The sequence below is a fragment of the Carcharhinus amblyrhynchos genome, chromosome 4, assembly GCF_965287045.1.
Source record: "Carcharhinus amblyrhynchos chromosome 4, sCarAmb.v2.hapA, whole genome shotgun sequence".
Lineage (NCBI taxonomy): Eukaryota > Metazoa > Chordata > Chondrichthyes > Carcharhiniformes > Carcharhinidae > Carcharhinus > Carcharhinus amblyrhynchos.
In genome coordinates, this window is record NC_137327.1 from 17,658,810 (window position 1) to 17,673,756 (window position 14,947).

General features: G+C 42.9%; 1 protein-coding gene across 1 annotated transcript in view; it reads right to left on the bottom strand.

Annotated features, from left to right (window-relative positions):
• Nucleotides 1–14,947, bottom strand: part of cdh13 (cadherin 13, H-cadherin (heart)) — a 971,374-nt gene that overhangs the window by 541,119 nt on the left and 415,308 nt on the right. The window lies entirely within an intron of this gene.

The following is a 14,947-nucleotide window of genomic DNA, read 5'->3' on the forward strand; positions in this document are numbered from 1 at the left end:
CACTTTGGAGGAATTGGTTCTTGCTCTGCTTCAGGGGAAGGAGTAGCTGGTAAGTGGTTATAGACTATTCTATTCCTAAGGTTTAATATAGTGTACAAGTTGATGGTAATGTTAATAAAATCTATCAAAAAGCAACAAAAATAAGGGAATGATATGATTAAGTAATGAATTAAAACACATCAAGGTTGGCTGGACAGGTTGGTGTGTCGAGGATGTAGCACGTGAGAGCCCTGTATTCCAGCATGATCCTGGGCAAACATGCCTGCAATGTTTGTGGCTCGGGAACTTCGACTCAGAGTCACTGAGTTGGAAAATGAGCTGCAGACACTTTGATACACAAAGGAGGGGAGAGTTGCCTGGATGCTTTGTACCAACAGGCAACACATTAAGGATTGGGTCTTCTGATTTGGTGAGTGATTAAAGACAGGAGATTGTGACTGTGAGTGAGGCAAGTAAGGGAACTCACAGGGCAGAAGTGCAGGAGCATAGAGTCAAAATACTGTGGATGCTGGAATATGAAACAAAAACAAAAAATGCGCAGAATCTAAGCAGATCTGACAGCATCTGTGGAGAGAGAATGGAGCCACCGTTTCGAGTCTGGAAGACCCTTCATCAGAGCTGAAAGCAAAGAAAATCAGAAAAGATTTATAGTAAGAGGATGAAGGCTATGAGGAGCGCAGGGGTGTCAGCCTCTGGAATTGTCCAACAGGATTGTGGTTCTTCTCAGCTTGTTCAGCTGTGAGTGGGGGCGGCAGGGTGGATAAGCAAACTGAGCATGGCACATTGGTGCAGAAAGCACTGAAGTGGGGAAGGGGGTGGAGAATGTAGTAATGTAGTGACACAACGCTGCAGTCATTATGAAATATACAAGTACAATTTGCAGATTATCTTTGTCAGATGCAGCATGGTTACAATCGACAAGTGTTTTCATCTCAGCTTCTCAGTTAGGAAGTCAGGAGATGTGTCTTTAACTGAGGAGTATAAAAGCAGGGAAATAGGCCATTCAGCTTATCGGGTCTGCTCCGCCATTCATGGCTGATAAGTTTCTCAACCCCATTCTCCCGCCTTGTCCCCGTAACTTTTGATCCCCAAAGTGGTCAAATTCATACTTGCCCACACAGGGTGTAGGGAAAGATCAGTTTAGTATACGATAGGTCCATTCAAAAGTCTAATGGCAGCAGGAAAAAAGCTGTTCTTGAGTTCCCCACTTTCTCCTTTGCATTCTCATAAATACGTCTCTGCTATTTACCTCAACAACACCATGGGATACCAAGTTTCCCATTCTAACCACACGCAGACATTTGCCAGAGTACCACATCAGAAGTAATTGTGGAAAATAAATGGTGTAGGGGATAACTTATTGGTATGAATGGAAGACTGGTTAACTAACAGGAAAGACGGTAGCCAAAAATTATTTTTCTTCTGGCTGGCAAGATGCAACGGGCAATTTGTCACTGGGATCGGTGTTGGGGTCTGAACCTTTTACAATTTATAAAAATGACCTGGTTATATAAATGACTGGGATGAAAGGACAAATTGTGTGATTGCTAAATTTGCTGATGGCACAAAGATGGGTAAAAAAGTAAGTTGTGAAGAGGACAAACGCGGGCGGGGGGGGTGGTGGGTGGGTACAAAGTACCATAAATTAAGTGCGCAAGTACCTGGCAAATGGAATATAATGTGGGCAAATACGAATTTGACCACTTTGGGGATCAAAGGTTACGGGGACAAGGCAGGAGAATGGGGTTGAGAAACCCCACATCCACATCATTGAGAAACTTATCATCCATGAATGGCAGAGCAGACCTGATGGGCTGGATGGCCTAATTCTGCTCCTACTTTTATACTCTCCAGTTCAAGACATATCTCCTGACTTCCTAACTGAGATGAAAACACCTCTCAACTGTAATCTTGCTGGATCTGACAAAGATAAACGGCAAATCGTACTTGTATATTTCATAATGCATAGCGTAAATAATCACCAAAACATTGTCCTTTTAAGAAAGATCTATGTTTTAATTAAAGTAAATATATTATTGACTCTTGCCTTGCAATCAAATTAAGAAAAATATATATTTTGCAATGAAACCACCTTATCTAGGTATTTTTAATTACTGAGCAGTTAGAGCTCTTCAGAAAATATTTTGTTCTCCAACAGTACAAGTTCCAATGTTGGTAAATAATTTATTAACCTGTTAATTAAACTTAAGAACGCCTTGTTTTAATGAACACTGAATTTGCTGACTGGCATTTGCAGACATCGCTCCTGCAGGACGTTCACTTAGGAAATGAAATTCATTGACTTTAATTATCTTGATTATTTATAATTAACTACAATTAAAACAAAGATTTTCAACAGCGTTAAGCGTACTAGAAACATGTCAATCAAAGTAACACTTCAAATTATTGTTTCCAAGTGGCAAATGCACTTGAAGTATTGTTCGCAATCATTGGCGTGAAGTGCTAATTAATCTTGACATCCAAGTGATTCGACTTAATTTCCGTGAGAATTAACTTTTAGTAACCAGACTAAAACATTGACATTTTTGGTTCAAAATAGAAGGGTATTAATAGCCCAGCTACAAACGTCAAAGCATTATTACCATTCATCGTGGGAAATGAGGTGAGAAGTAGAATTTTGCTGGATTTTCATGTTGTCCTGACATAACTATTCTGCATTTGGGTATCCAATTTGTCTTGACGAGAATTTTGAGGCACCAATATTTCCTGGAAAGTCTGCAGCATTTCTGCCATGTGATAAGAACATATTGATGACCGTAATGGTGTTTGTGACCATGGGTCAAATTGACAACACAAAACCATCCATCAACATGAAAAGGTTAATGGACCATTGCAACAACGTTCATGACAAAGTAAGCTCAGAATTCACTGGAGTGCGGCATCTCACAGTGATCAACACGGGTTGGGATCCATTTCCTCATCCATTAGGACCAATTATTTTCATGCCACAAATTTCAGGAAGTGGAAGTTGATAAAGGCCTATGGGATCAATGGAGTGAACCATGGGCCCAATTCTCTACCTCCATTGAAATGTAGAGATAGAGAAAGGAACAAAATGAAAGATGGAAATTTTACACGTTTACTTATTTATCAGCGTCACAAGTAGGTTTACATTAACACTGCAATGAAGTTACTGTGAAAATCCCCCAGTTGCCTCACTCCGGCACCTGTTCGGGTACACTGAGGGAGAATTTAGCTTGGCCAGTGCACCAAACCAGCATGTGTTACCATGTGTCTTAATTATGAGAAAATCATACTTACGTTTCAAGTATCGTGCTTCAAATAGTATTTGTGGCTCATTTTCAAAAAAATAGATGTTTTTAAGCGTCAGTCATTGCCTTCAACTAATTACGGTATAGTTAAGTTCTGCCATTTGCGAGGTTACATTCCTGTGAAACCTTGCAAATGGCAAAATCATTAAGGAGGGACACGCTTTTGAATTAGACCTGCTCCGATTACCCCCCCACCCTCCCCGTGAAAGCAGCCAAGGAGGTCTCGCAAACCAAGGATTACAAAGATTTATACAGACACTTACATTCTATAATCATGTGATTTCTGTCCTTGTCAGGAATTAGTCTAGTTCCCTCTGAAATTATTCCAAGAGTTAACGCCTGTCACACCACACCTGTTGTTATATTCCAGAGCCTCATCACTCAGACATATCTGACATACACAATTGCAAACAATCATTGTAAAGTGAAAGATCTATTTCAAATTAATTGACACAAAGATGAGTGGTAAAGCAAATTGCGTAGAGGGTGTGGAAAGTCTGCAGAGGGATCTGGAAAGGCTGAACGAGTGGGCGAGGACCTGGCAGATGGAGTATAATGTTAGCAAGTGTGAGGTTATCCACTTTGGCAGAAATAATAGTAGGAGGGATTATTATTTAAAGGGCGAAAAGCTGCAGCATGCTACAGTGCAGAGGGACCTGGGGGTCCTTGTGCATGAGTCGCAAAAACCTAGCCTGCAGGTGATCAAGAAGGTGAATGGAATGCTGGCCTTTATAGCGAGGGGGATAGAATATAAAAGCAGGGAGGTCATGCTGCAATTGTACAGGGTACTGGTGAGGCCGCAGCTGGAGTACTGTGTGCAGTTTTGGTTGCCGCACTTGCGCAAGGATATTTTGGCCTTGGAGGGAGTGCAGAGGAGGTTCACTAGGCTGATACTGGAGATGAAGGGGTTGGACTATGAAGAGAGACTAAATAGACTGGGTCTGAACTCGTCGTAGTTTACAAGAATGAGGGGGGATCTTATAGAGATGTATAAGATAATGAAAGGGATGGATAGGGTAGAGGTAGAGAGATTCTTCCCACTTAGAAAGGATAGCAGGACTAGAGGGCACAGCCTCAAGATAAGCGGGGGGCAGTTTAGATTGGAGTTGAGGAGGAACTTCTTCACTCAAAGGGTGGTGAATCTCTGGAATTCTCTGCCCGTTGGTGGTGGAGGCTACCTCACTAAATATATTTAAGTCATGGGTAGATAGGTTTTTGACAGACAAGGGAATTAAGGGTTATGGGGAGAAAGTGGGAAAGTGGAACTGATCCACTTCAGATCAGCCATGATCTTACTGAATGGCGGGGCAGGCTCGAAGGGCTAGATGGCCTACTCCTGCTCCCATTTCTTATCTTATCTTATGTTAAACAGAAGCACTCAGACGAATCCCGCACAGATACAGGGAGAATGTGCAGACTGTGTACAGGCAGTGACCCAAGCCGGGAATTGAACCCGGGTCCCTAGTGCTGTGAGGCACTGTACCACCATGCCACCCAAAAAGAGTGGATTACAGTTAATTAGATAAAATAAGAAAAACAGCAGGGAAAAGAAAGACTGGATGAAGAGGGCAATAATAATAGACAGAACGAAAAAGTGAAGATATGTTGTAAATTTTATCACAAGTTTTGGGATAAATTGCTGACTTGTAGGAAATGAGTGTGCAAAGTTTCAATAGTTCCATTCTGGGTCATCAGGGCAAAGAGCACATTGGGCCATAAAGAGGGCTCTTACACCATGAAATTGCAGCTTTAGCTTTCTGTAATGAGTTTAGTTACTATAATGGACAGGATTTTCTTCTGGTCCCTCCACTGTCAACAAGGTTCCCATTTTTGCACCCCTCCCCGCCCCACTGTCAGGGAACCCACAGCAGGGGTTCACCGTTAGCGAAAATCCCACCGTGGGAATTGCCGGAAAATTCCACCCAATCAGTGCAAATCCAAAATGCTGAGTGGCCATCTAAGGGGCCCAACTGGCACATTGGCAGATGGGCCAGCTGAAGCCTTCGCTATTGCTGATAAAAGTTTGACAGGGGTGGGTGGGTAGGCACTGGGAATGTGCCCAGCACACCGTGCCCATATTACAGCAATCCCCTCACCTGTCAACTTGGGAAGTGGGGACAGGTGGGAATGGGGGGGGCATAAAATCCAGCCCATATGTCTCTTCCTCACCCCAAATTGTTTTTTTTTAAACACTGATAACATCATTTGCCTTAAATTGATTATTATGTTTCCAGTAAATTTTGGGCCAGAGTCATAGTTTAATTCCAACAGTCCATGTCAACTTCAGTCAGTGCGCTGGGTATTAGAGTAATTATGTCAATTTAGTCAAACAAAACTGCATTAAATTGTAATGTAATGCAGGGCAGTTATACATGTAACAGGAGGCCTGACTCGCAACCAGATGCTTGCAAGTTTCTGTCCCACGGCTGCCTGTCATTTAAGATTGCCTGTCACCATTAGGCTGAGTCATGATAGCGAAATGCAAAGTCTACTTTCATCAGTCGCTGTGCTGCAGCAACACCTTCTGTCTGCTGTAAATGGTGCTGAGCAGGCCAGAGCAGACCTTGGGCATGAGGTAAAGAGGATGGATAAAGGATCAAGAAGCAGCTCATCACTTGTAATATGAAACTTGAGCACTGCTGAAAAAATTAGGCATGCTGTCGAAGTTTTTCATCTTGTACTCATCAGGACAGACACAAGAATGCCAAGGAAAGGCACAAGGGATGGAATAGTCTCCGTTTACCTAGATGGGTGCCACTCACAAAACCTTCACGAAGCTTATCAATATCCAAAAAGAAACTCCCCTCTTGGCTGGCATCCCATCCACCACCTTAAACATTCACTCCCTCCATCATGGAGGCACAGCGGCACTGTGTGCCAACTACCAGATGTATTGCAGCAACTCACTAATGTTCCTTCAACAGCACCTCCCAAATCTGCAACCTCCACCACTGAAGGATAAATGCAACAGATACACGGGAACATCACCACCTGCAAGTTCCAGTCTAAGCGACACAGTATCCTGACTTGGAAATATGTTGCCATTTCTTCACTATCGCTGGATAAAAATCCTCGAGCTGCCTTCTTAACACCACTGTGGATCTATCCATCCCACATGGACAACGACAGTTCAAGGAGGTAGCTTACAATCACCTTCTCAAGGACAATTAGAGATGGGCAATAAATGTTAGCTTAGCCAGTGATACCCACATGCCCAGAATGAATAAAAAAAAGGACCCTTTTGTCACACAGCATAAATTGCTGAACCTTTTGCATCTGTCCTGATGAGTGCAAGGCAAAAAGGTTCAATCCAATCTAATCTATTCCCTTCATAATTTTATATGTTTCTACAAAATCACCCCTCATTCTTCTGAATTCCAATAAGTATAATCCCAGTCTACTCAGTCTGTCCTCATATGCCAACCCGCTCAACTCCGGAATCAACCTAGTGAATCTCCTCTGCACCCCCTCCAGTGCCAGTATATCCTTTCTCAAGTAAAGAGACCAAAACTGTACACAGTACTCCAGATGCAGCCTCACCAGCACCTTATACAGCTGTAACAAAACCTCCCTATTTTCAAATTCCATCCCTCGAGCAATGTCATGAGAACAAGGCAGCAGACAAGTTGTCATAGAATCCATAGAATCATAGGATCCCTACAGTGCAGAAGGAGGCCATTTGGCCCATTGAGCCTGCACCGACCACAATCCCACCCAGGCCCTATCCCCGTAATCCCACAAATCTATCCTACTAATCCCCCTGACACTAAGAGGCAACTTAGCATGGCCAATCAACATAACTCACACATCTTTGGGCTTTGGGAGGAAACTGGAGCACCTGAAGGAAACCCAAACAGACATGGGGAGAACGTGCAAACTCCACATAGACAGTGACCCAAGCAGGGAATCGAACTCGGGTCCCTGGCGCTGTGAGGCAGCAGTGCTAACTACTGTGCCACCATGCCACCCTATTGAGAAACAAAATGCAGTTAAAGTTGCAGCATGGCAGTAGTAAGAAGCTGCAGAAAGAGAACTACAGCTGGGCAGAAAAATGTTGCCGCAATCCCTGGAGCAAATGTAATCATTGTGTTCCAGAAGTAAGGTTTTCCTCCAGCGAATATGCCTTATGGTCCTCTTAATGCTACGTGTGTTGCTGCTTTGCTGGTGCGTGATGCCTGACATAGATTTTCTTAAAAATAGGTAATAAAATAAAGTACAAATACGTGTTCCTGTCTGATTTGACAGATCTGAACCCAATTATCCTGAGACATATCATTTTGACTGTGAAAGGCAGAAGGTCAAATGGCAATTACAGTCTTCTCATCAAGGAGCCACCTCAACTTTGGGGTGACTCTTTGAGGCCATTGTCACAGAAACATAAATGTTTCTGCTGGATTGAAGAGAGAAATCAGGGAACTGGAATTAAAATGTAAATTGTATATTTCAACACAGCCTTTCATGCAAATAAGCACTGGCAGAATTCCCTTTTCTTGCTCAGTTCAGCGCACACAAAGAGAATAAATCCCTGGGCTGGGTGCACTGCAGGATAGACAGTTTTTGAGTGCACGCACTTTGTTACATTGTAAAGGGCCATATTCAAAACATGGCCACAGAAGCCACGAGATATTACATCCATCAATGCCAAGGTTGATGACCTTTCATCAAGCCAGGAGAAATTGACAGATATTACAGCGAGAAATGGATTGGAGAGGTGGGGGGGAAAATAAACAAAGGGGAGGTCTATGATTGAATGGAAGGCAGAAGAGATTAGGACGGCACAGTGGTTAGCCCTGCCGCCTCACAGCGCCAGGGACCCGGGTTTGATTCCCAGCTTGGGTCAATGTCTGTGTGACATCTGCACATTTTCCCCATGTCTGCATGGGCTTCCTCAGCTGCTTTAGTTTCCTCCCACAGACCAAAGGTGTGTGGGTTCAGTGGATTGACCATGATAAATTGCCCATTAGCTTCAGGAGAATTAGCAGGGTAAATACATGGGGTTGCAGGGATAAGACCTGGGTGGGCTTGTGCTTGATGAGCTGAATGGCATCCTTCTGCACTGTAGGGATTCTCTGATTAAATGACAGAAGGGTTGATGTTGTAAAGCTTCAGGTGATGGTAATGGTACACAGAGAAAAGGAAAAAAATGAGTCGAAAGGAGGTGTTGATGAGAACATCCAAATTATCTCCTGCAATTGACATCTTAAAAAGTGGATGGAGAAGTTTTGTGAAATTGTTGAACTCAGTTTTTAAGACGGTGCTGGGTTAGTTATTAGGAGGCAGAGATCAAGGAAAAGACCTGTGTCTGTGTTTCACACTTCACCATCTGGCTTGGGTCCAATGAACAAAGGTACAAGCTGAAGTTGAGCTTCAGTAGAACAGCACGGGAGGCCGAGGACAGAGAACTCAGACAGCAAATTAAAATAGCAGGCTAAAAAGGTTCGGCCACGCTTGCAACTGAACAGCTTGCAAAGCTGCTAATCTATATTTGATCTCCTCAATTTAGATGAATCTGCTTTGTGACCAATTAATACACTACTAAATTGAAAGTGCAAGTAACTTCTTCAAGGTCAGCGCTTCCAATATTTCTTTTTATATCCTCAACTACAGATTGCCTTCAGAATAGATCTGCAACCTTGTCTCCTGTTCTCACTCTCATAACCACCACTGGTTTTGCCTTGCAGCCCCTCAGCTTCCACACTCAAGTCACCAACAGATGCATCTGCTGCTCCATTCCCAGCATCCTGATGTGATTGTCCACTCTGTGACATTTGGTCCTTTCCTCAATTGCCCCCAACACCCCTCCCCTTCCCCACAGCCCCATCTGGTGCTGGTGCAGGAGATGCCACAGTGAACTATTACCTCTTCCCATCCTGGCACTAAGAGCCCCAGATGATCCTTCCACTTCATTTAGCATAGCGTATTTGTTGCCCATGCTCTAGTCCCCTCTGTCCTTAGGAAAAGCAGATTGAACAATTGCTTTGTAGAACGCCTCTGTTCACTCTTTCAATCTCCTGACATCATAATTCTCCCCTCCACTCTGACCCCTATCTCCTACATTGTTCCAATAAAGTCAATGTCAGCTCAAAGTGCACATCATTATTCAATTAATGCACTTTGCAGCCTTCTGTACTCAATGTTGAATTCAACAAGCTTCTGATCATAATCGCTGCTGCCATTATTTTGCACGGCAGCTATTGTTGACAATTCTACCATCTCCCTTTGACACCTCCCCCGTTTCTGAAATAAATCCAGAAACTATAGATCAAACTCTGCAGGTCAAAATGCGTCCAGAGAGAGAAGTGACCCTTCGTAGATGTGAAACATTACCTTGGTTTCTCTCTCCACTGATGGTACCTTCGTTCATTATTATTTCCCACAGTTTCTGTTTTTGCTTCAGATTTCCAATGAATGCAATATATTAATTTTTATTTCTTTACTGGTCACGTTGCTTCTCCTTTTACCTTCCACAGTAATCATTTTGTAATTCAATCTCTCCTGCCTTCCACTCTATCTCAGGCCTTTCCCCGCATATCTGTTCTGTACTTCCCCAACATCTGCACTTGCTTCAAATCTCTGATATTTCTAACATTTTCTAGGTGGGCAGCACAGTGGTTAGCATTGCTGTCTCACAGCACCAGGGACCCAGGTTCGATTACCAGCTTGGGTCACTTGTATGTGCAGAGTTTGCGCAAAGGAAATTGCCCATTAGAGGTTGGAACTTCCCTGACAATTCCCTGGGAATCCTTTCACTGTCCCTTCCAATGGAGATCTCTTCGTGCATCCTTCTGTGTCCATCCATCAGAAGATCTGGGGCAATATTTGCTTTGCTCTCAAGAAAATGGGCAGCACGGTAGTTAGCAGTGCTGCCTCTCAGTGCCAGGGACCCAGGTTCAATTCCGGCCTCTGTCTATGTGGAATGTTCACATTCTGCCCGTGCTCCCACAGATGTGCAGGCTTGGTTGATTGGCCATGCTAAGTTGATTCTAGGGCCTGGCCTGGGTGGGATTGTGGTCGACTCGATGGGCCAAATGGCCTCCTTCTGCACTGTATGGATTCTATGATTCCATGAATGCTGTCTAACTTATTGTTCATTTCTGGCAGTTTCAGTTGTTGCGTCATTTGATTATTCATCTTCCAATGCATTAGCTTGAAATTTCATGTCACGTTCTGCATTCAGCACAGACAGTTAACTGCTAAAACAGTCGTGTTTACTTACAACTGCAATCAGCAATGAGAATCAGAGGAATAGTAATCTATAAACGGGCTTTTGCTGCATGTGGGTTGACAGCAATCCTTCGATTTGATAGTAATGTCACATGGTCAGCACCCTAGAGTTTTAAGTGCTGCAGTTCACTCTCATGTGAATGCTCGGTAATCATTTCAATAGAATTGTGCTGGAAATGCTAAGATCAAATGTGTCAATTTTATTACGCTGGGGGGAGTTGGACAATGGCATTCACCAATGCATTAGGCCCACATTTAGAAGTTGTTAAAATAAATCTAAGCCAATGCTGTCAAAACAAGATTGATTACTTTTCAAGTTGTCTCTCAAATTGAGACCCAACAGGTATCAAAACAGATCTCCAGTGGTCGTGTTATCTGTCAGATTCCTGAATATTTCACATTTAAAATGCCATATTTTTGAAATGATACATGCTTCCATTCATCACAGTCGGAGACAGCATTTTGTACCAGCCACGAAGTAAATTAGAGCTGTATAAACCCGGGAAGGTACCTAATGGCGACGTACAAAACTATACTCAGTCATCAGAATGACGTGTCTCACTGGTTTCCAAGAAAATGAAAAGCTACTTAGGGATACAGGTATACATTACAGAGCAGCTAAGGGGAGGGAGAGAGAGGCCGAGACCATAAATGATGGAGGCAAAGTAATAAAAGTGTTTCAAAAAAGGTGATATTTACCAGAATCTTTTTTTTTAAGAGACCTTGCTAGGGGATGTGGAGAGAAAGTGAGTAGGACCTGGACATGTGTTCAAAGGGGGAAAGAGCTTATCAAAAATGTGATAAAATCAATTACAAAATTTCACCCTTGAACTGATATAGGGAGAACCTATATTTCAAAGAACAAAGAAAATTACAGTACAGGAATAGGCCCTTTGGCCCTCCAGGCTGCCCGACTTAACTAAAACCTCTATCTTCCGGGGACTATACCCCGCTATCCCCATCCTATTCACGTACTTGTCAAGATACCCCTTTAAAGTCATTACCGTATCCGCTTCCACTACCTCCCCCGGCAATGAGTTGCAGGCCCCACTACTCTGTGTAAAAAATATGCCTCGTACATCTCCTTTAAACCTTGCCCCTCGCACCTTAAACCTATGACCCCTAGTAATTGACTCTTCCATCCTGGGAAAAGGCTTCTGACTATCCACTCTGTCCATGCCTCTCATAATCTTGTAGACTTCTATCAGGTCTCCCCTCAATCTCTGTCGCTCCAGTGAGAACAAACCTAGTCTCTCCAACCTCTCCTCATAGCTAATGCCCTCCATACCAGGCAACATCCTGGTAAATCTTTTCTGTACCCTCTCCAAAGCCTCCACATCCTTCTGGTAGTATGGCATCCAGAATTGAACTCTATATTCCAAATGCGGCTTAACTAAGGTTCTATAAAGCTGCAACATGACTTGCCAATTTTTAAACTCAATACTCCAGCCGATGAAGGCAAGCATGCCGTATACCTTCTTGATTACCTTCTCCACCTGCATTGCCACTTTCAGTGACCTGTGTACCAGTGTACCTGTACACCCAGATCTTTTTGCCTATCAATACTCTTAAGGGTTCTACCATTTACTATATATTTCCTATCTGTAGTAGACCTTCCAAAATGCATTACCTCACATTTGTCCAGATTAGACTCAATGTGCTATCTCTCCACCCAGATCTCCAACTGATCTATATCCTGCTGTATCCTCTGATGGTCCTCACTGCTATCCGCAAATCCACCAAACTTCATGTCGCCCACAAACTTAATCTATCCAGTTACATTTTCCTCCAAATCATTTATACATATTACAGATAGCAAAGGTCCCAGCATTGATTCCCGAGGAACAACACTTGTCACAGCCCTCCATTCAGAAACACACCCTTCCACTGCTATCTTCTATCTTCTTTGACCGAGCCAGTTTTGTACCCACCTTGCTAGCTCATCTCTGATCCCATGCGACTTCACCCTCTCCACCAGTCTGCCAGGAGGGACCTTGTCAAAAGCCTTACTGAAGTCCATGTACATCCTACCCTCATCAATCATCTTCGTCACTTCCTCAAAAAACTCGATCAAGTTCGTGAGACACGATCTCCCCTTCACAAAACTATGTTGTCTCTCGCTAATACATCCACTTATTTCCAAGTGGAAATAAATCCTGTCTCAAAGAACCCTCTCCAATAATTTCCCTACCACTGATGTAAGACCCACCGGTCTGTAATTACCTGGATTATTCTTGCTACCCTTCTTAAACAAAGAAACAACATTGGCTATTCTCCAATCCTCTGGAACCTCCCCTGTAGCCAGTGAGGATACAAAGATTTCTCTCAAGGCCCAGCAATTTCCTCCCTTGCCTCTCTCAGCATTCTGGGGTATATTTCATCAGGCCGTGGGGACTTGTCTACTTTAATGTTTCTCAAGAACCCCAATACCACCTCCTTTTTGAGGTGACTGAAATTATCTACACACCTTTCCCAGACTCATCCACCAAGTCCTTCTCTTTGGTGAATACTGACACAAAGTATTCAGTTAATACCTCGCCCATTTCTTCTGGCTCCATGCATAGATCCCTCCCCTTGTCATTGAGTGGACCAACCCTCTCCCTGGCTACCCTCTTGCTCTTTATATATGTATAAAAAAGTCTTGGGATTTTCCTTAATCCTGCTGGCCAATGCTTTTTCATGATTCCTTTTAGCCCTTTTTACTCCTTGCTTAAGTTTCTTTCACTTTCCTTGTATTCCACACTTGCTTTGTGTATTTCCAGCCTCCTAGCTTTGACAAATGCTTCCTTTTTCTCTTTGACTAGGCTTACAATATCTCGCGTTATCCAAGGTTTCCAAAACTTGTCATACTTATCCTTCATCCTTACAGGAATGTGCCGGTCCTGAATCCCTACCAGATAACACTTGAGAGCCTCCCACATGCCAGATGGTGATTTTTCCTCAAACATCTGCCCCCAATCTACATTCTTCAGTTTCAATGTTATCTTATTTTTAATTATTTCACAGGATGTGACCATCACTGGCAGGACCAGCATTTATTGCCCATTCCTAATTGCCTTTGAGATGGTGGTGATCAGCTGCCTTTTTGAGTCGCTGCAATCCACGTGATGCAGGTAGAACCACAGGGCTGTTAGGGAGGAAATTCCTAGATTTTGACACAGCAACACTGAAAGAACAGTTATACAATTCCAAGTCAGAATAGTGTATAGCTTATGGACTTAGGAAATAGTAACTGGAATAGGCCATTCAGCCCCTTGAACCTGCTCTGCCATTCAACTAGATTATGGCTGATCTTCTATCTCAACACTATTTTCCCGCAGTATCCTCATAGCCCTCTGCATCTTTAATATCTGAAAACCTATTGATCTCCACCTTGAATATACTCAGTGACTGAACCTGTGAGGTGGAGAATTCCAAATATTCACAACCCTCTGAGTGAAGAAGTTCTTACTAATCTTAGTCCTAAATGGCTGACCTCTTATTCTGAGACTGTGTCACTGAGTTCTAGATACACCCCAGCCATGGGAAACATCCTTCCTGCATCCACCCTGTCCAGCTCTGTAAGAATTTGGTATGCTTAAATTTGGTCATCTCTCATTCTTCTAAATTCTGGAGAATACGAGCCCAATTTTCTTAATCTCTCCTCATAGGTCCGTGCCATCATCTGTGAGATCTAGTGAACCTTCATGGCACTTCCTCTTTTGCAAGTATATCCTTCCTTAGGTAAGGTGACCAAAAGTATACATAATACACCAGCCGCGGTCTCACCAAGGCTCTACCTAATTGCAGCAGGACTTTTATTTTTACCTCTGTGTTCAAATCCTTTGATGTGGCGATGCCAGTGTTGGATTGCAGTAAACACAGTAAGAAGTCTCACAATTTAAAATCCAACAGGTTTATTTGATAGTAAATAATAATTTGATAGTAAATAGTAATTTGACGGTAAATAGTTTACTATCAAATAAACCTGTTGGACTTTAAACTGGTGTTGTGAGACTTTTTACTCAAATCCTCTTGCAGTGAGGGCCAATATATCATTTGCCTTGCTACATCTGCATTTTGATTTTCAGTGACACAAGTACAAAGACAACCTTGATCCCTTTGGACATCAACACAACCCAAACTCTTAGCATCTAAGGAATACTCTGCATTTCTGTTCCTCCTACTAAATGGATAACTTCACATTTTTCTACATTATATTCCATCTGCTATGTTCTTGCCCACTCATTTATCTAAATCCTCTTCAAACTTCCTTGCACCCTCCTCACAACTCACATATCCACCAAGTTATGGTCATCAGCAAACTTGGAAATATTACATTTAGCTTTCATATCCAACTCATTGATATAGATTGAGAACAGCTGGGCCTAAGTACCAATTCTTGTGGTACCCACAGACAGCCAGACTGAGAATGACTCTTTTATTTCTAT